This window comes from Oryctolagus cuniculus, chromosome 5, assembly GCF_051225735.1.
Source record: "Oryctolagus cuniculus isolate XC-2025 breed Fujian yellow rabbit chromosome 5, ASM5122573v1, whole genome shotgun sequence".
Lineage (NCBI taxonomy): Eukaryota > Metazoa > Chordata > Mammalia > Lagomorpha > Leporidae > Oryctolagus > Oryctolagus cuniculus.
Genome location: NC_142871.1, coordinates 4892911 through 4920398, shown reverse-complemented (window position 1 = coordinate 4920398; position 27488 = coordinate 4892911). Strand labels below are relative to the sequence as shown.

Below are 27488 nucleotides of genomic sequence, written 5' to 3'. Positions count from 1 at the left end.
CAGCAGCTCACAGAGCTCAACCTAACAGTCACAGGTCATAGTGAGAGTGACATGTAACTAGGGCGAGAGCAACCCGACCGTAGGTTGCCAGTGGCTCTGGGGACCCAAGGAATCAAGGTGGGGACTGGCACAACAGCCTTGCTGGGAAGTATTGAGCCAGGCTGGGGAATTGGAGTTCTTTACGAGGGGGCTTCCTGACTCCTTTGTATGTCCTGAGTGGCAGGAGAGAGGACCTGAGAGCATAAAGTGTAGGACTTTGGCTGGACAAGGATGCTCCATGCTCTGTTGGTGGCAGCAACAGACTCACCATCTACAGATGCTGAGTCTGATGTCCCTCTCTGAAGTTGTTCTTGGAGCAGACCCTACAGTTTGGATGTTGTGTCCCACAGATGCCTGTATGCAAAGGCATGGTCCTCCATGTGACACTCTTGGGAGGCGATGGCATCTTTAGGAAGTGGGGCCTCATGATAGGTGCTGAGGCCACTGCACCATGCACTCAGGAGGTAGCTCTTGCGAAAAGCATTGTTTCAAAAGCCTGCATTTGACTCCCCTCAGTCTCTCTCTGCTCCCTGGCTTGTCCTGGGGTCCTTCCTCCACATACACTCACGTCTGCTTTGGATCTGCACCACAGCCAGCATCATGCCTGCTGGACTTTCAGCCTCCCCAGTTATAAGGTAACTAAACCTCTTTCCTACATATGCAGCTTATCTCAGGTGCTCTGTTGCAGCAATGAGCAGCTGACTAATACACAGAGACAAGGTAAAGACAGTCCCCGAGGTGAAAGAGGTCAGTCTTCCATGGCCAGGAGGAGGTGAGATGGACATGCACTTGGGAACAAGGAGGGCTGAGTCCCACCTGCTCACTGTTTGTAGGCTTTCAAAGTGTGATATGCAATTTCCTTCCAGGTATCCTTGATTACCTACATTATCTTTTAAGCTTAGCTAATTGCTTGAGGGTGTTTTGATGCAATGAATACTCACAAAGCAATTTCTTCTCAACCCTGTACAGTGTCCTAGAGTTCAGCTCATGAACATATATGTGAAGATCCAATGAAGAATAATTATTTTCCCCCAATTTCTATGCTGCAAGTAAAACTATGCCTTTTTTGTGACAAATTTCTGAGTTGGATGTAGGAGCCCTTAGAGCCATTTTTAGACACGATTATCAATGAGCAAGATGTTCTCCTGAAAAGTTCCTGCAAAGTCAATACTGGCTCTTAGGGTGAGGCGTGAGATACACACCTTGCAGTCTTCTTCATGTCAAAATTAATTCCAGGCCAATGGACACAACTTTGAGCTTTAAAGCTTGGTGAACTTAATAGCTTTGGCAAAAAGCCTTGTGAGGAACTTTGCAAAGGATTCTGTATTGCTACATACCACTCATGGAAATGACTTCTGATGTTCGCTCCTGCACACTTGGGTTTGTTGGTGCCAATGCCAAAAAAACTATGGGTATGTGCCTCTTGATGTTTTGGATGTATGTTTTAATTACAGCAAGGCTACCAGCTATAACACGTAAGCCATGAGAGTTTGATTCCTAATGCAATTGAATTTATTGGTTGTGTAATAATTCAACAAGGGTGCTCAGTAGATCATCTTCCACAGAGTCACTCAGCCCCACCCCCCATGGCTCCCTTATCTTCCATGTGTGTCATCCATGCTTGCTTGGAAGGGGAAGAAAAGAATGGTGAAGGTATGTTGGGCCTCTTAGCTCAGTCCAGAAAAGGTGCACCTCCCTTCTCGTGATAGACAGCGTGTCCAGTACAAATGCTACCTTTGGTGTCTGGGCATGCGGTGATGTGGTATTACAATCATTGTCAAACTTGGTTCAGCCATAAAGCTCTGGGGGAGGAATTTACCAGGAGTGCTGGGTGAGGAAGTGCCCCCGACTCGTCCAGGCAATGTCTAATATTGCACAGGACAGTGGACATGGCTCTGCAGCATCTCAGAGATGCTCACCAAGCTGTCGATCTCGTTTGTAGAACTTAAATACGATTGCTGACTCTGGGTGGTAGTTTGCCATAGTTCCCCAAGGGCAGTAAATTCTTTTTCCATCAGTGGAGTGGAAGCAGCAAGGGAGGTTTGTGTACCAGCATAAGTGGAGAAGAGCTGGGGCTTTGAAGTCAGATCTTTGCTCTGTCAGGCTTCAGTTTACTTGTCCGGTGGGATTTGTAATCATGCCCATCTCATGGGAGAGCAGTGAGGACTGGGTGAAGAGAGGCGAGGGCTTGGCATGACACACGCTCCATAAATAGTGGCTCTTCCATTCCCCACTCTCCTTTGGTAGATAATGAATGACCACCAACCCATGTAGCATGCCGCAAACCCTGAGCTGGAAGCCCAGCGTGGGTTTCAGGGCTACACTGCCGATGTGGGCAGGGGTGCTTGAGAGGATCCCTTCCCTTTCCAGCTTCTTGGGGCCACTGCATTCCCGGGCTCATGGGCTTTTCCTCGTCCTTCACAACCTGCAACAGTGGGTTGCGTCCTCTCCATCCTCGCTTTGCTCTTACCCATCCATCTGCCTTTCCATTTTAGGACCCTGTGATTTCACCCCTACCTTGGATAACCCAATCTTATCTCTAGAGTTCAGCCAGCTAAGCATTTGCAGCCTTCCTGTCTCTCCGCCAGGTAGCCTAACACGGTCACAGGTCTTGGGATTAGGGGATTAGGGTGTGGGCAGTTTGGGAAGCCATTGTTCTGTCCGAGGTTTTCTTCTGTGCTTACAGAAGTATTGGGGCACTTTCTATTCTGATTTACTTGGTGTTCTGCTCTCTCTCCTCTCTCTCTCTCTTTTTTTTTTTTTTTTTTTTTTTTTTTTTTTTGCACTGACAGTGAACTGACGCTGTTAATACAGAAATCTTCCAAAGTAGTTTTTCTGATGTCTCACTCCTGTGTTTGCTCCATAGCAACTATTTTAAGCCAGGGGACCAGAATAGAGACAGTGTTTCATTATTTAAGGGTGGCTATTAGGAGCAGAATAATAATGCATATTATCAGTTTTCTCCTTGTAGGCGCTCGTGTCACTAGAAAATGCACTGAGCTGGGAGCCAGCATTCACCAGGGAGGCGTCTATTTCCACACAGCGACTCTGGGACACTCCACGTGAGCTCTGGCCCATGCGCAAATGTGGATGGAGGCCCTGCCCCGGAGAGAAGAGCACCTCAGTGGGCATCAGGGCTGGCCCCACGGCTGGTATGCATGCCTCTCTTTGCCCTCCCTGCATCTTCAAAGGCACCGAAAAGTGCTTCCTCGCACTGGGGGAGCCCGGCTGGCACCCTGAGCGTCTGTGATGCTTGACATCCCTGAGGGAGCACTACCCGGGCTTGGGGGCAGTCTCCCAGCTCCTCTGGCCTTGCTCCCTACCTCCTCCTCCTCCTTCTGCCGGGGGCCCTGCAGGTGGCAGCCCTGTGCCCAGGGCTCTGGGGTTGGGGACCGGGAACTGCTGCCGGCTCTGGTGAGGGTGGAGGGCACCATGGATGGCCTGGCTGTCAGCCCCAAGAGGGCAGAAGGTAGGTCCAGGCCGTGCAGGGAACTCGGAGAAGTTCTGTTGAGTGAACAACACAGACGGAGTCCTGTGCAGAGGTCGTCTCCACCGGCTGCTCAAGCCTCAGTGAGGCGAGCTGGGCGCGCTCTCGGCTGATGTTAGCTGGCCGCTGTGCGCCCTGGCTCGGCTCCTCCTGTGTGCATAGAGAAACACACCTAACAGGAGACCCCACCCACTCCACACCCTGCATGGAACTGTGGTCCCTGGCCCAAACAGAAGCTGTCCCTTCTCTCCAGCCCTCAGACCCTGGCCTGACCCTCCCCGCTGGTGGGCTCTGGGTTCTGGTTTTCCTCTACGAAGTGGACCGTTTCTCCAGTCTGCACCTGCCAGCCCAGCTGCCTCACCCCATGCCCAACGCTGTGATGCTCAACACTTGGCTGTGAGGAAAGTTACTGGATCTGGCCTTGCAGCTGCTCTGGGGCCTGGAGGGCAGCTCCAGGGGGTCTCTAGTGGGAACTGGGGTCATTCAGCAGCATAGACCCTGCGTTCTCACCTCACCCCTGTCTCAGACGCAGAGGACACCTTGGCCAGGAGCAGAGAAGCTGGGTCTGTCGCCCAGGATGGTGGAGAAGGAAACGCCACAGCCACTGTGAAGAACAGCATGGAGCTTCCACACTGTAAAAAACAGCTACCGTGTGATCCAGAATCCAGTTTCCAGGGATTCATCCAGAGATGCAGAAGTCAAACTCTCCAGGAGTATTCGCACGCCCCTGTTTGTTGCAGTGCTGTTTGCTGTAGACACACGTGCACAGTGTCTGTCAACAGATGAATGCGTGAAGGACTATCCAGTGGAATATTATGCAGCCTTCAGAAGGAGAGGGAGTCCTGCGATTTGCAACCACACGGATGCAACTCAGTGAAAGACACCAGTCACATGCATGATGCATTACGCGAGGTATCTAAATTCAGATTCATGGAATCAGAGTGGAACGGTGGTCACTGGGGGCCTGGGAAGGGGAAAAGCGGGAGTTACTGTCAGTGGGCAGAAGGGCAAGCAAGAGAATGAAGCTCTGAGGAGCTGGCGTGTAGCACGGAGGCCGATCTTCCAGCAGCACTGCTCCCACGCTGAATACAGACCTGATAGATAAATAGCAGGCCAGAGGTGAGAACCCCGCTCCACGCGGTCCTGGCATAACTTCCCTCTGCCCCTCGCCGTGGTGGCCTTGGGACGTGCTCGGCCCTTCCAGGCGTCAGTTCCCCATCTGTAAAGTAGTAGTGCCTCTCATTTCTAGGCACTTGTGAGAATTAAATGAATCATTGCTTTGTATCTGGCACAGGATAGTTTCTTAGTGTGGTTAAGGTTTTATTACCTGGTTATTGTTTTTATTTTTATTGTTTTAAGGAGGTGGTGTATACAGGTTGAGTATCTTTTATCTGAAATGCTTGCAACTGGAAGTTTTTCAGATTTCAGGGTATTTTCAGTTTGTGTAGTATTTGCATGATGAGATATGTTAAGGATAGGACCGAAGTCTGAATGCAAAATTTATTTAGGTTGGTATACACTTTATATACATAGCCTAAAGGGAATATACACTTTTTAGAATACTACTGTGCATGAATCAAAGTTTAATGGTGTGGCGTTTTCTACTTGCGGCATTGTTTTGGCTCCCCAAAAGGCTCAGACATTGGAGCATTTCAGATTTTTGGATTGGGGATGGTCAACATGTACTAAGTTCTTTTAATCGTGTGGTTGGATGACTGCTTGTCACTTGGATAAGCTCAGGAAAAGATGCTCTCCAGCACCATACGGGAGAACTAATGTGTGCCTAAACGACAAATTTGCACACTCACCTTTTTAATTTTCCCTGATCTCTCTTTATAAAAACTTGTTTGTTTATTTGAGAGGCAGATAGAGAAGCACAGCTCCCATGCATTGGTTTCCTCCTAAATGCTTTCAATAGCTGGAGCTGAGACAGGCCAAAACCGGAGCTGGGAACTGCATTGAGGTGACCCACATGGGTGGCAGGGACCCAACCACTCGAGCCGTCACCTGCTGCCTCCCACCGTGCACATTAGCAGGAAGCTAGAGTCAAGAGCCAGAGCTGGGAACGGAACTCTGACTGTCTGATGTGGGATGTGGCCATTTTACTTAACTGCTACGCTAAAGGCCCGCTCCAACCCTGACCAGAGTTGGCCCAACATTCAGATTTTTCCCTCCCCTTACTGGAAGTCTGTGTCACCCACTGTTGTTTTTTAAGTTCCATCGTGAAGACTGTTAATAGAAAGGATGAAGAAGTCCTCGTGCTTTGGAGGAACCCTCTGGTGGAGTGTTTCAGTGGATGGAGATCTGTGGCCCTAGCACTGGGCTGTCCCACGTGGACAGTCTCTCTGCAGAGGCTCTTCCTTGGCTTCTGCTTTAGAATCATGATGAAAATTAACCTCTGCCGCTTGAACGTTTTGTAGCTCTCTCCGACAAAATCAGCTCAGAACCCTGCATCCGTCTACTCCGGCTTAGAGACAGTGAATCCATTAAGATGGACATTACTGGTGAAATTAACCAAGTTTTCCCTAATGTGAATTTTTGCTATGGTGCTGTCAGAAAAGCATCATTTAACAGCAAGAAAAAAAGTTCCAGAAGTCCAGAGTGATATTTATCATCTCCTTTATCTGTTTAGCTACAGAGGATTCTTGCCAAATATGATAATTAATTAGCTCTGTGCTTCCAGCTTGGGGGTAATTGTCTCTCATTAGAGGCTCAAGCAGTCCCTACGTGGTTGCTCTGTGGGCTCCATCGCCTGGTGCTCTGGGAGACTATATATGGAAAGGCGACGGCCGTGTAATTATCAGTCAAAAAAAAAAAAGTCAGATGCTTACCACGTGGTTTTATATGGCTGGTGCTTCTTTTCTTTAGACTTTGTAAATAGAAGACTTGAGATGTGGGCTATTATCGAAATAAGAAAATAATACCTTTATGATCGATATATCTGACTCAACCCTGAATGCGGGAGAGAAAGGAAACCCAAGCCCTTTAAAATACATGTGGCATTTTAAAATGCATTGCTGTTCTTTGCTGTCCGGTAATTCGGTTCTTCAGCTTGGTTGTAGGATCTGATTTAGTTTGGAGCTGCTGTCTGTATCATTTTGTTATTGTTAATGCTATGCCAGGGACAAGCGAAGCGTAAAAGGCCATCTTTGTTTTCAGGGCAGCAATGATTTCTGTGTCCTTAAGGTTGAAGACAAACGGAGGCATTGCTTGAGCACCCAAAAGAATAAAACAAGCAAGTAGTGAGAGCATAATTGTATGCATGTTTGTTTTTAAAGAGATAGAGACACACTGCGCTGGTACTTTTATCTTCTTTCCTCTGGTCATCCCTGAAGAAAATCCATAACTTGCTGGCTTTGGTCAGCCCAAGCCCCTGTTGGGTGACCCCTTCCTCCCTGCCACCCTGAACAGCCACGCTCAGGCACCCAACCAGGCACATGTGTGCCACGCACCCCTCCGGGGGCATTTTTCTGTCTGCAAAGCCAGGAAGGCTGGGAAGCCAGCTCCTCCCTGGAGCACATTTGTGTCAGTGTGAGCTTCTCTGCAGCTGTTGGCGTGTGTGCGTGGAGCCTGCTTGGGTCACGCCGGCTTTCCCAGCAGTGTGGAAGGAGGGTGTGACCCCTCTGCTCCCCATCCCACCCCAGGCCCCTCCATCCACACCGACATTTGTCCCAAAGCCTTCCTTAATGCTGTAACATAATTCATTAGGACAGTCTTAATGAGCTGATAATTAGTCTGGTGGGAGGAGGTGAAGAGGGAGGGAACGGAAATGCCAGACCAGAGAAAGTTGAGCAGCCTGGGGCATCTTAAAGAGCCCTCTGAGAGCTTTTTGTCAACAAAATGGATCGCACTTGCAGGCAGTAAAACTTTCAAATGACCTTCATGTCAAAATATTAGGCTGATATTTTTCGCTGGATGGTGGTTTCATAAACATAAAAAGCACACATATCATTCAGAGTGCAGAAAAATTTGTCTCAAATATGCGGAGCTCCCCTTCTTTAGCAAAGACTAATGTAGCCTTCGTGTAGTGGAGAAAATGGCACAGCATCCAGCCTCTCCCTTCAGCCCAAACAGCCATTTACAGCAGCCTCGTGCACGCTCTTTGCAGTTATTTTTTTTAAACACTAAACTATAGACATCTATATATAAACAGGTACGCGTGAAAGAGATACATCCTAGAGAAGTTTCGCTTGTTTTTACGCAGGAAAATTGCCCATTGAGTTTTGCAGGGTGTGGAAAAGGCCAGTGCGTCGATACCAGAGGCGGGGCGGAGATGGTTGTGAACTGCAAATCCGCAGGAGTAGACCGTGCTCTTTCTCAAGGTTAGACCTCAGGAAGGCTCACAGCTGGTCGGACACGCAGACAATGTAAATGGATGTGTTCCAAGGAACCCTCCGTCCCGCTGTGTGGGGAGTGTCCGTGTGCTCCTCTCCGCAGGAGATGGCAGGCTGGAGGAGTCCTGGAGAGCTTCCGGATCCCAGACGTCACATCCAATCGAAGCAGCAAATCCCAGGGCCAGGGCCAGGCTGGAGAACCGAGAAACAACACTGATTAGAAGGAGACAGGAAAGCCAGTAATTGATAATGATTGAAATAGTGATTGTTTGGCACTTTCCTCTGAGGCTGGGGTCACCAGTCAGCAGAGGGCATTTGCACTGGGAGAGCACTGTCAGGGCTTCGCTGGGGATTCAGCCGCCTACGTCAGAACAGGCCCTGCCTCTCCCTGCTGCCTCTGGCCTGCCCGGACACATACAGCTCCTTCCTGTGTGAACCAAACATACAGCTCAGTTGTGATCCACTTCTTCACTGCCTGGGGCTTCCCAAACGTTGGCCGAGGTGTAGATCACCAGGACAGCCTACGCTAGTAGGATCTGGGCGGGTGTCAGCATCTCTGACAAGCTCTCCAGGGAGGCCATGACTGCTGGTCCATGATTGACAACCCCTGGCATTTGAAGTCACCTTAGGGTTTCATTCCACAAGACCGCGTTCTCAGACTCTCTGGTTTTAGCTTCCAGCTGCAGTTCGGGCTTTGACCAGCAGGCACAGCAGCAAGGGTGTTTGGCTGGAAGTTCACAGAACCACCTTAAGTACAGATGATTCAGGATGAGCCTATCAGACTTTTTTTTTTTTTTTTTTTGAAATCTTATTACACTTGGATCTTATTATCTGGCTACTTTGAGGTTTCAAAGGGAAGGTCCATTTCTTTGATGTACATAACAAAGCTCTTGAAAAGAGAGTGTGACTCAGTTTCTAATGTTAGAAGTGAATACGCAGAGGCGTCTCTTCCCAGCCTGGGCGAGCATCGTTATGAGTCAGCCGAGGGCTTGGCTAGGCGGGGATACCATTCTAGACATACCGGAGAGATGCGAGCTAAACCTGGAGCTTCCCTTGGAAAGATCTGACCTTCAGAAGGGGCTCTGAAGATGGTTCTAACAAACTTAGACACAGTTCAGACTTCTAATATTTTTTCATTGATTACTAGAAAAATTATTTCACATGAACAGTACATGGTTTTTCTCCAAATCATCAACATGCTGCTCATCTTTGATTATTGCAATTGTGTGTCTCCAATGTGATCTAGTTTTTTTTTAATTTTTTTTTTATTTGAGAGATAGAGTTACAGACAGAGGAAGGGAGAGACAGAGAGAAAGGTCTTCCATCTGCTAGTTCACTCCCCAAATGCCTGCAAAGGCTGGAGCTGGGCCAATTGGAAGCCAGGAGCCAGGAGCTTCTTCTGGGTCTCCACATAGTGCATCTTCTACTGTTTTCCCAGGCCATAGCAGAGAGCTGGTTTGGAAGTGGAGCAGCCATGACATGAACCGGTCAGTGCCCATATGGGATGCTGGTGCCGCAGCGGAAGTGTAGCCCATTATGCCACAGGTTGGCCCCTATAATCTAGTTTTAATCAGTTTTTAGAGGAGTTCCAGATATCCTTGAGCCCCTTTCAGGCTGGCTCGTAGGGCATGGGGCTACCTTGGCATCACAGATTCCTTTCCTGGCTCATTGCCAGGACATCAGCCAAGTCTTCTGCATGGTGTGTTTCTACAGCCCTGTGTGCATGACCCATGTCCTGTGGTGATGGTCAGAACTACCTTATAAAGAGAGGTGATCCTCTGACTGAGTGCTCAACCAAGCAGTTTCCAAGTCCCCCAAGAATTTTAGGATCCATTCATTAAAAAATGATAGAATTACCAATAAAATGGCACCAGTTATCAGGAGAATTAAGTCTAGAACTGAAAAATACCAGGAAACTGAAAGAATATAATGTTTAACAAACTCGAGAACAAACTGAAAAGTTTGAAGGCATACTGTCTTTCCAGCTTCTCTGTTGAGTGCTTTAGTAAGACCAGTTTTTCTGGATGGTCTGGATGGCCAGTTTAGCACTAAAAGTAGCAGTTCAGGAAACTCCTTGGTCCTGGGCCAACTGAGATGATTACCAACCCTGAAATGCTTGTGTTTGCTGGTGTCACTTTCAGCAAAATAGTATCCTGCAAGGCTTGGTGGGGCCTCCAGGGCTTTCCTAACTATATTTGGCATCACAGGGAGGGTTCCAAGACGGTCTTCCTAAAGTCAACAGTATTAGCTGACCCTGTCCTGTCTGGCCCTAAGACTGGGAGTGCCTAGATCCACAGGGGGCTGCCTTTTGAAGAACGGACCTCTGTTGTTTGCCAGGAGAGAGGGGCGTGGTGTGAATGCATCACCTGGCTGTGAGGCTGGGGAGAATGCACTAACATGTGGGGACAGTCCTAAACTTTGGTTCATGTGCTATTATTTGCTCATGTATTGGCTCATCCATCTCTGCTCTGAATTTGCCAGTAACTATAGGCTTATCCATGGTGACTCAGTCATCTTCTGGTCATTTCTGGCCCAGACCAAATTTTCAGTTCATCGAAATTTATAGGAACTTTGGTTGTCAGGGGGAAATGTCAAGTGTGGAAGGCTCTGAAAGTCTGAGCAGGTGTGCTCAGGAACTTCTCGCCTTTTTTTTTTTTTTTTTTTTTTTTTTTTTTGCCAGGCAGAGTTAGTGAGAGAGAGAGACAGAGAGAGAGAGTTATAGACAGTGAGAGAGACAGAGAGAAAGGTCCTCCTTCCATTGGTTCACTCTCCAAACGGCCGCTACAGCCGGCGCTGTGCTGATCCAAAGCCAGGAGCTGGGTGCTTCCTCCCAGTCTCCCATGTGGGTGCAGGGACACACTGGGCCAACCTCCACTGCCCTCCTGGGCCCCACAGCAGAGAGCTAGACTGGAAGAGGAGCAACCGGGACTAGAACCCAGAGCCCATATGGGATGCTGGTGTCGCCGGCAGAGGATTAACCAAGTGAGCCGCGGCGCCGGCCCTTGCCTTTCTTAATGAGGTCAAAGATTGCTTCCCAGAAAACTCTCTGTAATACTATAGAAAATCTTTCTTCCCAGCTGAGAAAATGAAACAAGAAAGAGCCAAACAGGTATCAAGTTCCATTGGTCCTTCGTTGATCATAGTGTGTCCAGGCATTCCACTTTCACCAAGCTGATCACTGAGCCCCTGTGCAGTGCGGAGCATCACCTACGTGGGTTTCTGGGATCCAGAATTTCTCACTCCCAGCCTGGCTTCATTTGAATTTGCCCTGTCTAGCCTTTCCAGATTTAGCTTCTTGGATCAGATTCTACCATGGGTCAGAAACATTCTCCTTCCTCTATCATTAAAGTTCTAACCCTGCTGTTTAGTTAAGAGAGTTCCCAGAGAAAATGTGAGTGAGGAAAGGGATTGGCTGGGTGAGTGCTGTGGTGCTGAGCTGACCGAGGCAGAGAGCAAGCTTGAGCAACCACAGGAACTGGCGTGTGGATTTTCTGGGGGGGGGGGTATAAAGCCCAGCCACACAGGAGTGAAGGAGACTCCTCGGAGCCTCAGCAGACCAAGCTGGGTGCTGTGCTGGAGTGCGCGCTGCCTCTGTGTCCTGCCATCTACTCACCCTCTCAGCTGAGCACCCCTTGGCTTAATGCTGCAAAGAGGTGAAGAGGTGGCTGTCCATCATGACCCAAGTTTAGCAAACTCCGTGGAAAGAGAAAAAAAATCTCACCTGCAGATTCACGTAAGCAGCCCAGGCAATGGCGTCAGCTTTGCAGGGCCAGATGCCCACCTCGTGGTGCATGTTGTTGGACAGTGGGGCAGTGTGTCCATGCCTGTGTCCTCCTTGAAGCTGTGAGAGACAGTGCCCCCCTTACAGATAGAGTGGAAGTGGGGTGGCTGCCTCCTGGGAGCATACTCAGCCCAGAGCACACCACCTGGCCAGGGAAGTCGGGCTTGCAGAGTGCGACTCTACCCAAGAGTGGACATTTGAATCCGAGTCCTGGTATTCATGTGTGCAAGTGAGTAAACTTAAATGGGTGACTGGAATGTGCTCTCATCACTCTGAAATGTGTTATTCCGGTGTCATACCTAGTGATTAATTTTAAATATCCCACCGTTTCATAGCCTCTGATAAAAGGGATGGACAGAATGACTTCCGTTAACCAGTGGGTTCAGCAGGACGCCCCCGAGTCCTCGTAGCATGTTCTTAGCTAAAATTTGAATCTCGTGAGCTGGTCTACAGGGCTTTGGCAAAGAAAGCCACTTGGTTTATGACTCTGCAGAGAAGCTGTGCTGGGGACAGAAGACTCACCTGGGAAGATCCCTACCCAAAGGCTCATGGTTGGCAGGAGGGAGCATGAACCAGGACATGGCGAGCTCCGGCTCCTGTCCTGAGCCTGGGAGTCAGCCTCGCTCACCCTTCCTCCATCTCCAGGGCGTGTCCCCCAGATGTGACAGATCTAGCTGGGTCACTGCAGACATTGGGTCCCTGTGTTTTTCCAGTCCAACTTGAATTTCTTAGAATGCGAAGCATTTCCTGATGTTTGCCTGGTGCTTGGCTCATGGTATTGCAATTTCCTCCTGATCACCCTGCTCCCGGTGGCAGAGCCAGGATGAGGAGTGCCAGCATCTCCAGTCCATGCCCTCTGAGAGCCACGTGGCCCGCACTTCAAGTGTCAGCCAAGCCCACGGGACCAGGGTGGCATGCATGCCCTACCCATCCTAATCCTGTGTACGCCCCAGCACTGTTGGGCAGATCTGAGTTCTCAGCCACTGAGTAACCCACCGATGAGGTTCTGAACAAGTTGTCCATGGTCCTCAGGCCTCAGCTGCCTATTGGTTAGGTGAGGATGGGACACCTCTTGCAGGTGGATGTGAGGAAACACCTGCTTTGGGGCTCGCCCCAGAGGAGGAAGGCAGTAAACACAATCTTCCTGTCCCTGCACCCCTCCGGTCATGTCTGTTTATTTGTTTTGGTTTTTGCTCCTTCCCACTACAGACTCATTGCTTCAGCCAGCCCGGATGCTACACTGGCCCACCCCTCCCTGTGGCTTTGTTCAGTGCCGTGACACAGCTGACCGTTGGGCTTTGCAGTCCCTGCCCCCATGGAACAGACTCTTCCCATGCCCAAAGACCATTTCCCACCCATCCATGTCAGCACTGGTGGGTGCTGATGGCCCCTTGGTGAGCACCACGCCCCCTTCCTGCTTAGTGGCAGGGGCCAACAGTATGTAAGTGCCACCTGGGCATTAGCTTCTGACCCAGCACCACGTGGGCTCTGTTTGCCAGGAGGAAACTGGATGCTCCTTCAATTTCCCCATTATCCCTGATACTGGAACGTGTTGACATGTTTCCAGATGTTGCTGGAACCCTGTGACCTCCAGCAAATTGTCTGTGTTACACAGAGAAGAAAGTCAGAGCCAAAGTCGGAGTGAGGTGTATGCACAGAAGGTTCCTGCTGCCCTGATCCTGGTCTCTGAGTCGTGCGGTGGGGCTCAAAAACTGAATGCACTCTTCCAGGCTGTTTCTAACCCTGAGGCTACGTAGAAAAAGGCTCTTGCTTCCTTTTATTTGGGTCAAGTTTTATGACATGATTATAAACCCTTGGGAGTTTGCACATTACTGGAGATGGTGCCTGAACTTTGATTATCGCAGTACAAGGGGTTTTTAAAGAAGTTTGCAGGGTGAGAGTGAAGTGAGAGGAAAACACTAGGGTGCATGGGTGGCTGATGGCCCCTTATCATGGACTGTTTGGGAGGCAGCCAAATGGCCGAAATGCCAGTGTCCGCCTGGATGTGTGACATATAATCAAATGGAGATCATATTTGTGAAATACTAGGAGGTGTAACTGAATTAATCTCCTTGTTTGAAATCCATGCATTGCACCTTTTTCTTTGTGGAACTGTATGCTGAGTGCCGAGTAAGACAAAATGTAGAGAAGCCCGTGTTGCTCTTAAATGTGTTGAAATCACAGTGAAGCCCGTCTTTGTCCCCCTAGCAATGGAGTGAGGAACCTCTTCCTACTTCCCCAAACTGAATGAGTGTAATTTTATAAAATCTCACCATTTTCAAGCCCTGGAAGATATATCCAAGGCAGCAGTATTTGGATGGAGAGAGATCTTCCGTGTGTTGGTTCCAAATGCCTGCAGCAGCCAGAGAGGGTCCAGGTGGAAGCCAGGAGCACAGAACTCAATCTGGTTCTCCCACGTGGGTGGTGGGGCCCAGACATTGGAGCTGTCAGTTGCCGCCTCCCAGGGTATGCCTCAGCAGGAAGCTGGATTGGAAGCAGAGCTTGGACAGGAACATGGCTGTCCAGTGACCTCAACACTGTGCCACGTGCTTCCCCCAGAAAAATGATTTTTAAGCCCTCTTTTAAATTTGAGAGGCAGAGAGATAGAGGAGAGATAAATAGACAGTGAGAAAGAGAAAGAAAGAGAGAGATCCTGTCTGCCCCCAAAGGCCCGCAGCTCCTCTGCTGGGAGCTTGGGTCCTAACATGCGTCTTCCACATGGATGCAGGCACCTGACCAAGGAGCCATCACCACTGCCTCCCAGGGTCAGCTGGGCATGGAATCCGATGTAATACGCAATGTGGGTCTCCTAACCGGCACCTTAACTCCTAGGCCAAATGCCCAACCAGCTTTTTAAAGCATTTTTTGGCGTAAGGCTTTCCGCATGAAAGGCTGTCCCTATCTCATGTGCAGATCTCTGTGCGTCTGCAGAGACATTCACCCATGAAGCCGTCACCAGTGTCAGAGCCATCAATGTATCCAGCGCTCCCCAAACTTCCTTTCTCCCTCAGCTGTTGCTTTCCTGGCGTCATTTGCTGTGAGATTTCACGTGGGCTGTGCCCTCTGAACAGGTTTTAAGCACAGTGAAGCGCACTGTATTGTCACTTATGTCCACCACGCTCCAGAGAAGAGCTCCAACTGAAGCTTTGTGCCCTGGGACCATCCAGCTCCCATTTCCCCTTGGCTGAAGCCCTCTAAACCAGCCTTCTACTCTCCGCTTCTGTGAACCTGACTACTTTAGATTCCACATACAAATGAGATCATACCGCATTTGTCTGTCCATGTCTGACCTTTATGGCATAAAGGTCAGTCTATACTATAACTAACATGGCAGGGTTTCCTTCCTTTTTTAAAAAAAATTTCTTTAATTTATTTTTATATATATATGTGTGTGTATATATATGTTGTATATATAGAGAGAATATATGTATATAAATATATACATATATAAATATATAAATACATATATATGTATATGTTTATATAGAGAGAATATATATGTATATATCTCTATATAATTCTATATATATAATTCTCTCTCTCTCTCTCTCTCTCCTTCTCAGTGTAACTCCGACTATCAAATAGATAAATCTTTAAAAAAAATTGTAGGTGGCCGGTGCCATGGCTCACTAGGCTAATCTTCCACCTGCAGCGCTGGTACCCCAGGTGTATATATATGTTGTATATATAGAGAGAATATATGTATATAAATATATACATATATAAATATATAAATACATATATATGTATATATGTTTATATATAGAGAATATATATATAGAGATATATGTATATATCTCTATATAATTCTATATATATAATTCTCTCTCTCTCTCTCTAGATATATATATATATCTAGAGAGAGAGAGAGAGAGAGAGAAAGAGATCAATCTTCTATCTCCTAGTACACTCCCGAGGTGGCCACAACAGCCAGTACTGGGCCAGTTCGAAGCCAGGAGGCTAGAATTTCACTGGGGTCTCAGACGTTCAGGCCATCTTCTGCCGCTTTCCCATCAGCAGAGAGCTGGATTTGAAATAGAGTAGCTGACACTGGGAATGGCGGCCATATGGGATGCATATTCTCTTTCAGGTGCATACCCATTACCTTTGTCCGTTTTTAGTGTAGGGCTTTAAACTGTTTCCTTATCTTGGTTGTGGTGATGCATGTTGCACTGAGCCCTGAATGTGGCTGTATCTTAGACACACAGTCATGGTTTCACTCCCTGAGATGCACACTCAGGAGTGGGATTGAAGGATCATACAGCAGCTCCAGTTTAAATTTGTTGCAGGACCTCAGACTGTTTTTGAAGATGATCACACCAATGTGCATTCCTGCCAACTTCCTGCCACTTCCTGCCACTTCCTGGGCAAGACTTGCTGTCCTTTGTCCTTTTTTTTTTTTTTTTTTTTTTTTTGACAGGCAGAGTGGTCAGTGAGAGAGAGACAGAGAGAAAGGTCTTCCTTTGCCGTTGGTTCACCCTCCAATGGCCGCCGCGGCCGGCGCACCGCGCTGATCCGATGGCAGGAGCCAGGTGCTTCTCCTGGTCTCCCATGGGGTGCAGGGCCCAAGCACTTGGGCCATCCTCCACTGCACTCCCGGGCCACAGCAGAGAGCTGGCCTGGAAGAGGGGCAACCGGGACAGAATCCGGCGCCCCAACCGGTCCTTTGTCCTTTTAATACCCATCCTAACAAGTGTGAGGTGAATTTCCTTGTGGATTTTACTTGCATTTCTCCAATGATTCATGATGTTGAGCACATTTTTAGAGACCTGTTGGCCATTTGTATGTCTCTTTTTTGTTTTGTTTTGAGCAATGTCCATTCATATCCTTTGCCCATTTTTAAATTGTGTTGCTTTTTTGATATGCAGCTGCACAAAGTACTTGTACATTTTGGATACTAACACTTTTGCTGCACAAGTTACTTGTACATTTTGGATAGTAACACTTTATCAGCTAAATGATTTGCAAATATTTTCTCCCATTTTTGTAGGTTGCTTATTCATTTTGTTGATTTGTTCCTTTGCCATACAGAAGAATTTTAGGTTGATGTAATCTCACTTGTTTATTATGTTGCTTTTGTTTTCTGTGTTTCTGGTGTTATATCCAAAAAAAATCATTGCCAAGTCCCCTGGGTTTTCTTTTACTGTTTCAGCGCTTAGGTTGAAGGCTTTTATCCATTTTAAGTTAATTTTCTGTATGGTTTGAGATAAGGTCCAGTTTCATTCATTTGCATGTGGATATCCAGTGTTCCTAACTCCATTAATGGACAAAGTTGTCCTTTCTGCATTGTGCTTTCTTGTCACTCTTGTTGAAAGTTATTTGACCATATATGCATGCTTTGTTTTTAGGATCTTGATTCTGTTCCATTGGCCTATGTGTCTGTTTTTAGAATGATATCGTATTATTTTCATTATTTTGTAATATGTTTTGGAATCAGAAAGCGTGATATCTCAAGATTTCTTCTTGCTCAAGATTGCTTTGCATATTTGGAGGCTTGTATGGTTCCCTATGAATTTTAGAATCAGGTTTTCTATTTCTCTGAAAAGGCTGTTGGAATTTTGATAGGGATAGAATTAATGTAGCATTTTGGATGGTATAAATATTTTACCAATGTTAATTCTTCCCATTTGTGAGCACAGGATACCTTTTCATTTGTTTGTGTCTACTTCAATTTATCTCACCAATGTGTCATAATTTTCAGTGTGCACATGTTTCACCTTCTTGGTTCAATTAATTCATAAGCATTTAACTTACTTTTGAGGATATTGTGGATAGAGTTTTTTTTTTTAATTTATTCTCAGATTTTTCCTTGTATGTTCATTGTATGTTGCTTTTGTTTCTGCAGCTTTGCTGAGTTCATTTATGAGTTCTAACTTTTTTAGTGGAGTTTCTGAGATACTTCATGCAAGATCATGCCAGCCTCAGACACAGATAATCAAGTTTCTTCTTTCAGATTTCAATGCCTCTCTTTTCTTAGCTGTGTTCGCCTTTCTATTATTTTACTAGTTTATTTTATGCATTGATCTTTATGATTTCCTTGCTTCTACTAACTTTGGGCTTATTTTGTTTTTCTTTACCGAGATGTCAAGTTAGGTTGTTTACCTGAGAATATTCTTTTTTCTTAATGTAAGCATTTATTGCTATAAACTTCCCTCTTAAAATTACTTTTGTAGCATAGTTTTGATATTTTATGTTTTATTTTTTATTTATTTCAAGATAAGTTTTAGATTTCCCTTTTTATGCTTTTTATGCTTTCAGGAATTTGTTGCTTATTTTATACATATTTATTAATTTTTCATTTTACTCCTGTTATTGATTTCTTTCATACCGTTGGAGTAGGAAAGGATATCTGATAGATTTAAACCTGCTTGAGTGGATTAAGACTTGCTTTGCTTTACCAACTGTTACGTCTTACATATGAGCTCTCCTGGAAAATGTTCCATGTGTGTGAGGAGGATGAGTATTCTGCTTTGAATTAAGTGTTATGAATATACCTATGGCTCACTTGGTCTATAGTCAGTTGTTTCCTTAATTATTTTTTGTCTAGATATCTAGTTGTTATTGAATATGGGCTGCTAAAGTTTGCTACAATTCTTGCATTGCTATGTCTTATCCCTCTACAGACTTTTAAAATTGATTTATATATTTAGGTGCTTGGGTGTTTATGTATTTACAACTGTTATTTCCTCTTGTTGAATTGAACCATTTATCATTATATTATGACCTTTTTTGTCCCTTGTGATGATTTTTTACTTTAAAGTCTATTTTATCTGATAAAAGTATAGCCACCTATTTTCTCCTTTGGTTATCATTTTCCTGGGATATCTTCTGTCATTTCACTTTCAGTCTATGATTGTCCTTAAACCTAAAGCGAATCCCTGATAGGCAGTAAATAATAGCTTTTTTAAAAAAGATATCCATTTGGTCTTTCTGTATCTTTTTGTTAGATAATTTAATCCATTTATATTTATTATGGATAGACAAATATTAATTAGTTCAATTTTTTAGTTGCCTCTGGTTCTTTCTTTTTTGGTACATCCTTTGTTCTTTACTTCCTTTCTTGCTGACTTCTTTGTGATTGATATTTTTATAGTAGTGGTAGTATGCTTTGACTATTTTCTATTGTTTCTCAGTGTATAACTATAGGTTTTTTGTTTGTGACTACCATGAGGCTTACATTAATGTCTTATAAGTGTTTACTTCTAAAGGATAACAACTGGATTGTAATTGCATCCAAAAACTCTGCATCTGTATTCCTCCCCTACATTTTATGTTATTAACATCTCAATTTTTATCTTTTTATGTTAACAAATTATTGTAGGTATGGTTAGTTATTTTTAATACTTTTGTAACTTTTATACTAGCCTTAAAAGTGATTTGTGCACCACCATTATCTAGTGTTATAGATGCTGATTTTGAGTATGTACTTGAGTTTATATAATACAGTATCTAGTATTCTGAGTTTGAGTTTATATAGGACAATATTATATATATATATACACTTAAGTATATAGTCATATTTTCCATCTTTTTTATAACAATGTATTGATTTATTTGAAATGCATAAATATATAGAGAGAGAAGGAGAAGGGGGAGAGAGAGAGAGGGAGGGAGAGAGGGAGGGAGGGAGATATCAGTTTTTCATTAGCTGGTTCACTCCCCAAATGGCTGCAATGGCTGGTGCTGGGCCAGGCTGAAGCCAGGAGCCAGGAGCTTCTTCCTAGTTTCCTGCATGGGTGCAGGGACCCAAATACTTCAGCCATCTTCTGCTACTTTCCCAGGTTCATTACAGGGAGCTGGATTGGAAATGGAGCCAATGGGACTTGAACTCGTGCCCATATGGGATGCTGCCACTGCAGGCAGAGACTTAGACACCTACACCACAATGCCAACTCTGACATATCTTCATTTTACTAATTTGCATCCTTTCTTTAAAGAAAAGATTTATTTGAAAGTTGGGGGCGGGGAATGACAGAGAGAGAGAGGAGAGCTTCCATCTACTAGTTCATCTCCCAAATGGCTGCAATGGCCAAGGCTGGGCCAAGCTGAAGTCAGGAGCTAGGAGATTCATCCAGGCCTCTCACATGGGAGGTAGGGGCACAAACACATGGACCATCGTCCAGCTGCTTTCCCCAGGCCATTAGCAGGGAATGTATTGGAAGTGGAGCCGCTGGGACATGAACTGGTACCCACATAGGTATCATCCCACATGGGATGCTAGTGTCACAGGAGATAGCTTTACTCACTATGCAACAACACCGGCCCCTAATTAGTATCCCGTTCCAACTAGAAGAACTCTCTAGCTTTTTTTTATGAGACGGGTCTAGTGGTGATGAACTCACACAGCTTTGGTTTATCTATGAAAGTCTGTATTGATCCTTAACTTACGAAGGACGTTTCTTCCTTGTATAGTATTCTTGATTGGCAGTTCTTTTTCTTTTAACAGGTTGACCATCTTGTCTTCCTTTCTTCTGGACTGCAAAGTTTTTGCTGAGAAATCTGCTGTTAGTCTTATGAAGATTCCCTCTTAAGCGATGAGTCACTTGTCTCATGTTGCTTTCAAAATTCTCTCTGCCTTTAACTTTTGGATAAAGTTAAAGACCAAAATATGTTGAATTCAAGACCTTTTTATTCTCAAACTATTTGGGGTTCTTTGTACTTGTGGATCTGGATGTTAATTTTTCTCTGCAGATTTGGGACGTTCTCTGACATTGTTTTTACAGTAAAGTGTCGTCTTCTTTCTCATTTACAGCTCCTACAATTCCTGCTGTGCACATCTTGGTTTGCTTGATGGATTCCACAGCCTTTTTCATTCTTTTTCTTTTTGTTCTTCTAACTGGATAATTTCAGATGATCTGTCTTCTAGCTCACGGAATCCTTCTTGAGCTTCATTGAGTCTTCTGTTAAAGTTCTCCATTGAATTTTTTAGTTCAGAGATTGTGTTCTGCTGCTAAAGACTCTCTGTTTACGTATTATTTTCCAGAATGAATTGATGTCCGTGTGAGTTTTGTTGTAGCTCACTACACTTCTTTAAAAATGCTTTATTTGTTTTTACTTATTTGATAGGTGAGCAACACACACACACACACACACACACACACACACACACATGGTGGAGGGGGAATGGAGATATCATTCATCCAGTGGTTCACTCCTCAAATTCCCACGTTATCTGGGGCTGGAGTTGTATTTTATTTTCTTAATGTACCATGTTTTCTTGATTTTTCATGTCCTTTGAAGTCTTGCATCGCTCTCTTCATTCCTGCATAAGTGCTCACTCACCCCAGCCTTTACTGACTGGATTTGTGTGAGAGAGACCTTCAGCAGCAAGCCGAGCTAGAGGTTTCAGGGCTCTTCCTGAACTTTTCTACAGATGAGTTTATTCCATTTCTCTTTTACTTCTTTGTGGGGGAAAACTTAGGATGGTGTTGCTTCTCTTGATCCCTTGTATTTGGAGCCTATTATTGATTTTCCCTTGGGCAGTGGTCTGAAGTGCCCAAATTTGTGTGCCTCTTTACAAACCAGCAAAGTCAAGCAGCTTATGAGAGCCACACCTGCTGTTGGTGTCTGTGTGGAGTCTGCAGAAGCTTATCCTGGGTGTGCATGAAACGCACAAGGTGCTGTGCAGGGTGGATGCCACTTGATGCAGCCACCAAGCTGGTTGACAGGATCAGCGGTGAGGGCTCTGTGCTCCCTCTTCACCCTGTTCCTTGCTGCCTTAGGCCGACTCAGGCATGCCAATCCCCTCAGGCAGAGGTGGGCTTCCTGCAAGGCTGGAAAAGCCAGCCTTTGCCTGGCAGGAAGAATCACAGGCTCAGGGGTCTGTCTTAGCCTAGGTGAGCCGCTCTGGGAGGGGGCGATGATGACGATGTGAATCTGCTCCTCTCACTCACTGTGCACTTCATTACTCATGTTGGAAGTTTTGCTTCACTGGGGAGCTAGACCCTCCCAGCTAGAAGCTGGGCAACCCACAAGTGCTTCTTGTCCAGTGCTGCTTGACAAAATGAGTGGGGATGGTGTCAGCATTGTAGTGTAGCAGATAAAGCTGCCGCCTATGACGCTGGCAGCCCGTATGGGCGCCAGTTAGTGTTGCTGCTGCTTTACTCCTGATCCAGCTCCCTGATATTGTCCTGAGAAAGCAGTGGAAGATGGCCCAAGTGTTTGGGCCCCTGCACCCACGTGGGAGACCTGGATGAGTACCTGACGCCTAGCATCAGCCAGGCCAGCCCTGGCCATTGCTACAATCTGGGGAGTGAACCAGTAGATCGACGATCTCTCTCTCTGTCTCTGTCTCTGTCTCTGTCTCTCTCCCCCTCCACCTCCTCCTCTGTCTCTCCTTATCTCTCTGTAACTCAGACTTAGAAAATAAGTAAATGTTTTAAAAAATGAGTGGAGATGAGAGCTGGATTTTCCTACTCTGCCGTTTTGTTGACATCCTCAACAGCTTCTAATCACTAAGGTAACGGAGTTCAGAGGAGATATTTCAAAATATTTAAGTAACAAAACCCCATTTTGAAATACAGTTCATGTAGAATCCTGCTCTGGACTGAATTCTGCCCCTTCCCATTCTTGCCAAAGCCCTGACCCCCTGTGTGATAGTCTGAGAGTCAGACCTTTGGGAGGTTAAGGGGGAGATTATGAGAGGGATCCCATGAAGGGATCCGTGTTCTTAAAACCATGCAAAAACACAGTGAAAGGGGACCGACTGCAAGCTGGAGACGGCTCCCACCAGAACTGACCAGGCTGCGCTCAGACCACAGGCCGGTGTCTGAGATATCTACAGCGCACTTTCTCATAGTTCCAGTAGCTGAAGGTCTCAGATGAAGGTGTCGTAGCTGATGGTTTCTGGGGATGCCACCTTCCTGCTCTGTCCTCACACGGCCTCTTTTCTGTGCAGGTGGAGAGAGGGTGTGCAGACTTCTCGTGAAGACACATTCCTGTCACATCCTAGCTCCACCTAAGGCCCTATATCCACAGTCACAAAGGGCTTCAACATAAAAATTTTGGGGAGATGTAATCCATTTCACAACAAAGGTAACTGAATTTCTAACCCATGGGACTGATGTGACATTTCAATGAGTGAACGTGGAAGAAATGCTCAAAGTACTACCTTGTGCAGGATAAGTACTCAGTGATTGCTGGCTGTTTTATCCCTGGGATATCATGGGTTCATAAAATGCATCCCATCCATATTATAGTGAGAAGTGTCCATAGTCGGCGCCATGGCTCACTAGGCTAATCCTCCACCTGCGGCGCTGGCACACCGGGTTCTAGTCCCAGTTGGGGTGCCGGATTCTGTCCCAGTTGCTCATCTTCCAGTCCAGCTCTCTGCTGTGGCCCGGTAGGGCAGTGGAGGATGGCCCAAGTGCTTGGGCCCTGTACCCTTAGAGGCCGATGCCATGGCTCACTAGGCTAATCCTCCACCTGCGGCACCAGCACCCTGGGTTCTAGTCCTGGTAGGGGTGCCAAATTCTGTCCCGGTTGCTCCTCTTCCAGTCCAGCTCTTTGCTGTGGCCCGGTAGGGCAGTGGAGGATGGCCCAAGTGCTTGGGCCCTGCACCCCATGGGAGACCAGGAGGAAGCACCTGGCTCCTGGCTTTGGATCGGCTCAGCGCGCTGGCCACAACGCGCCAACCATAACGGCCATTTGAGGGGTGAACCAAAGGAAAAAGGAAGACCTTTCTCTCTGTCTCTCTCTCTCTCACTGTCTAACTCTTCTTGTCAAAAAAAAAAAAAAAAAAAATAGAAGGGCCCAAACTGTGGGAAGAGTGGGCAGGTTCACAGAGCTTTGCTCAGAACTGTCTTGAGAGAGACAGGTGGCGTTAGCTCCCTGTCTCGTGTGGCCTGAGCCTGGACACCCGTGGGACCCTCAGGGATGTGGGGACAAGTGAAGCTACTTCATGTCTTGGCAGTTGAGTGTGAAACTCTCTGGCTACCTGCCTTCTCTCTTCCCAGCATGCAGACCATGACTAGGGGTGACCTCAGTGTAGGACTTGTCCCAGTTGGGGGCCTGCACATTTCAGGTTTATGAGCAGGGCACTGGTCCAAGAAAGCCAGCAGCAAGAAATTCAAGTGCCAGGTTGGGTGCAGAACTTGGATTCCATGACTATCACGTTGGTATCTAATCTAGTACCTGACAAACATAGTGTTTGGTAATTTTTATTGAATCAATGAATAAGTGAATGAATGGTGGTTTGATGGCATATTATATTTGTTATAAGATTTATTTTATTTTTTTTGGAAAGTCAGAGTTACAGGGAGGGAGAGAGAGAGAGAGAGAGAGAGAGAGAGAGAGAGGTCTTCCATTCGCTGGTTTGTTCCCCAAATGGCTGCCATGGCCAAGGCCAGGCCAAAGCCAGGAGCCAGCAGTTTAATCAGGGTGTCCCCCGGGTTGCAGCAGCCCAAGCCCTTGAGCTATCTTCACTGATCTTCCCAGGCCATGAGCAGGGAGCTGGATTGGAAGCGGAGAAGCTGCGGCTTGAACCAGCACCGCTATGGGATGCCAGTGCTGCAGGCTGCAGCTTTAGGTGCTATGCCACAGCACTGCCCACCACGTTTCTTTTAAAGAAGGGAAAGGGGAGGGAACATGGAGGAAGAGGGAGGAAAAGGGCTCAGCTGTTCTGCAAGACGGACGCCTCTGTCTCCACTCTGGAACCTGGCGTCATGAGCTTACACCTGCCTCACTAGGACACCCGTTCTCCCGTGCCCCTGGGTTGTGCTGAGACTGGCTCTGCCCAGGCTTCCTGACACGGGAGACTGACTGGCAGGTGTGAGAGTCCACGTGGCAGAAAGGTCATTAACCAGGAAAGGAAGAAAGAAGAGACAGAGGGCAAAGCTCCTTGCTGTGTCCATCAGCACCCTTGCCATTCCTCTTTGCTCGTGCTGCTCCCGGGCGTTGTGTCCATCAGCACCCTTGCCATTCCTCTTTGCTCGTGCTGCTCCCGGGCGTTGGCCCATTGTGAAGCTTGGTGCAGAGGGAGACAGCAGCACGAAGAGTCACGGGAAGAGGCACACTGGGTGCCGAGCCGTCCTGGTGATAGATGTGAGTTCTGGGTGCCCACGAGGCTCGATTCCTGCATGAGTGAGGGCAGGCCAGGGTGACTGCACGTGCAGACACAGGGGCACACGCTTGGTGCAGATTACGATGCTGCCTGGGACACCCGCAGCCCTAACTGGAGTGCATGAATCTGAGCCCTGGCTCCACTCTGACTCCAGCCTCCTGCTGACGGGTACTCTTGGAGACAGCAGGGCATGGCTCGACTCTTGGCATCAGCCTGGCCCACCCCTGGCTGTTGTGGGCATTCAGAGATTGAACCAGCAGAGGGGAGATCTCTTTCTATCTCTTTCAGTATCACTGCTTTTCAAGTAAATAAAATAAACAAAAATAAAAATCCTACAATTAAAAAATAAATAAAATTAAATGCACACACAGCCTATGCAGGGGCGTGTTTCTGTGCCCAACTTTGAGAAACTTCTCTGATACGAGGGTGGGAAGAGCACACGTTTGGAAGGTGAGGGACCACAGTTCAAGACCACAGCCCACGAGTCACTCTGTGGCTTCAGCACCGCCCACGACTCAATTTTCTAAGATCAGAAGTTTGATCATCTCTGAGGTCCCCCCATCCCCTCCATCTCACAATGACATCATAGGATTTAGCCTTCTGCTGAAAGGACTCTTTGGCCCCCTGTGGCTCTGAGCGGGCACCGTGGGGTGGCCGTGAGAGCTGACCCTGGAGGCCGCCTGCCCAGAAGGGGGAGCAGCCTCCTGGATCAGCTTCCCTGGGCCTGCTCAGGACCTCTCAGGCACCCAGGGTAATGGGAATCTGCTCCCACAAATGACAGAAATGAGTCCAAAAATCAGGGCAACACAAACCTGTAATGCTTTCTAAGGGGTTGCGATCTGTGAGGAGAAGGAACTGTGAAGGGAACAGCCATGGTGGACTGGAAATGAGAGTCCCACAGATTATGAGTGCTTGTGGCCCCGAGGTGCCCACACCCACAGCACTGCTTGTCCTTTGGTCAGCACACCTGGGTGGGTGTCCGGCTGGAGGTCGGGCCTCCTGGAAGGAGAGAGATAATCACCGGCTGAGGCCAGCATTTAGACCTATTGTTGGAGCACAGAAAAACAATTTGGGATTTAGGGGGTTAAAATTCCCAGTCGCTTTTTTGAAAATTGCCCCCACAGATGAATAATAAAAGACATTTTGGCCATTTGGTCATAAATAGTACAGTTCAATAGCATAAGAAATCATGGCAACAGTGCAGGGAGACATAAAAACCTGAATTATGCATTAACGTGTCATGTGAGAAGAAAAAGTGCTAAAGAAATAGTGTAAGAAAAATAAATAAAACCACATTAAAAGTGAACATGTCCCATTTGGTCAGTTATGTCAAATGCAAAACAACAAAAAGCACCATTTGGAAGTTCACAACATTTTTAATTTTACTGCTGCCTTCTCCATTATAAACTCTATCAAGGTGTGAATAGAGTCCAGAGTGAAATCGATTTTTATGCCCACATCGAATATAAATACATTTTTAAAGAATTTGCAAGCTAGGATGTGGATAAAATTAATAAGCTAGAGCTGACACCGCTTCACCATCATTATTTTCTTTAAGAAACAGCACATTCCACTCAGTCTTCCAGAGCAGGTGTTGGCAAGCCTGACTCCTGGCTCCAAGGTAGAATGGAATGTGGTCCATGTGCTGAACGTGGCCTGATCCTCTCCTCTGGTTGGTTGGTATTAGCTGCATTTTCTTATTGTTATCAATTATGGCAACAACATACTGGCAGGTAATCTAAGGACTTGCACTTACTGAACTAAGTATTCTCATGGATATGAAGGGGAGGGGCCCACAAAACCAAGCCATAGCTCTGCCTTTTCTGAAAATAGGGAGCTTCCTTTATTTATTTAGGAATAAAAATTTTGTAAATACAACTTTAGGAATACAGTTATTCCTCTCACCACACCTGCCCTCCCACCCACACTCCCACCCCTCCTCCTCCTCCCTCTCCCCTTCCCAGTCCCATTCTCCATTAAGATTCATTTCAGTGAACTTTGTACACAGAAGACCAACTCTATACTAAGTAAAGATCTCAACAATTTGCACACACATGCACACACACAAAAAAACTTTGAGAACTAGTTTTACAGTTAACTCTCATAATACAACTCATTGAGGACAGAGGTCCTGCATGGTGAGTTAGTGCACGGTGACTCCTGTTGTTAATTTAACAATTAACACACTTATTTATGACGTCAGTGATTTCCCAAGGCTTTTTTTTAAAAAAAGCTTTATTTATTATTTATTTGAAAGTCAAAATTACACAGCGAGAGGAGAGGCAGAGAGAGAGAGAGAGAGAGAGGTCTTCCATCCACTGGATCACTCCCCAATTGGCTGCAACAGCTGGAGCTGCACTGATCTGAAGCCAGGAGCCAGGAGCTTCCTCTGGGTCTTCCCATGTGGATGCAGGGGGCCAAGGACTTGAGCCATCTTCTACTGCTTTCCCAGGCCATAGCAGAGAGCCAGATCAGAGGTGGAGCAGCTGGGTCTTGAACTGGTGCCCATATGGGGTGTCAACACTGCAGATGGTGGGTTTACCCACTATGCCAAGTGCTGGCCCCACACCTGAGGATTTTGACATGGGCTGCCTAGGCTATGGAAGCCTTTTGAATCCATAAACTCCATCAGTATTTAGATAAAGCCATAAACAAAGTGGAAGATCTCTCCTCCCTTTAGAGAAAAGTACATGGCCACTTCTTTCCATTGGGGTCTCACTCACAGAGATCCTTCATGTAGAACATCTTTTGCAGCAGTGTCTTGGATTTCCATGATTGAAATGCTCT

The 27488-nt window shown here is 46.6% G+C and overlaps 1 long non-coding RNA gene across 2 annotated transcripts in view; it reads left to right on the top strand.

Annotated features, from left to right (window-relative positions):
• The window catches only part of LOC149126384 (uncharacterized), a 127762-nt gene that overhangs the window by 82840 nt on the left and 17434 nt on the right, over positions 1 to 27488 (top strand). Inside the window, exons 2-3 of one of the 2 annotated variants that reach the window (XR_016233558.1) lie at positions 2997 to 3191; positions 4053 to 6512. This is a non-coding gene — a long non-coding RNA (uncharacterized LOC149126384). Of the gene's footprint in view, positions 1 to 2996; positions 3192 to 4052; positions 6513 to 27488 lie in introns of those variants that run through there. The other variant, XR_016233557.1, reaches the window with a different exon arrangement.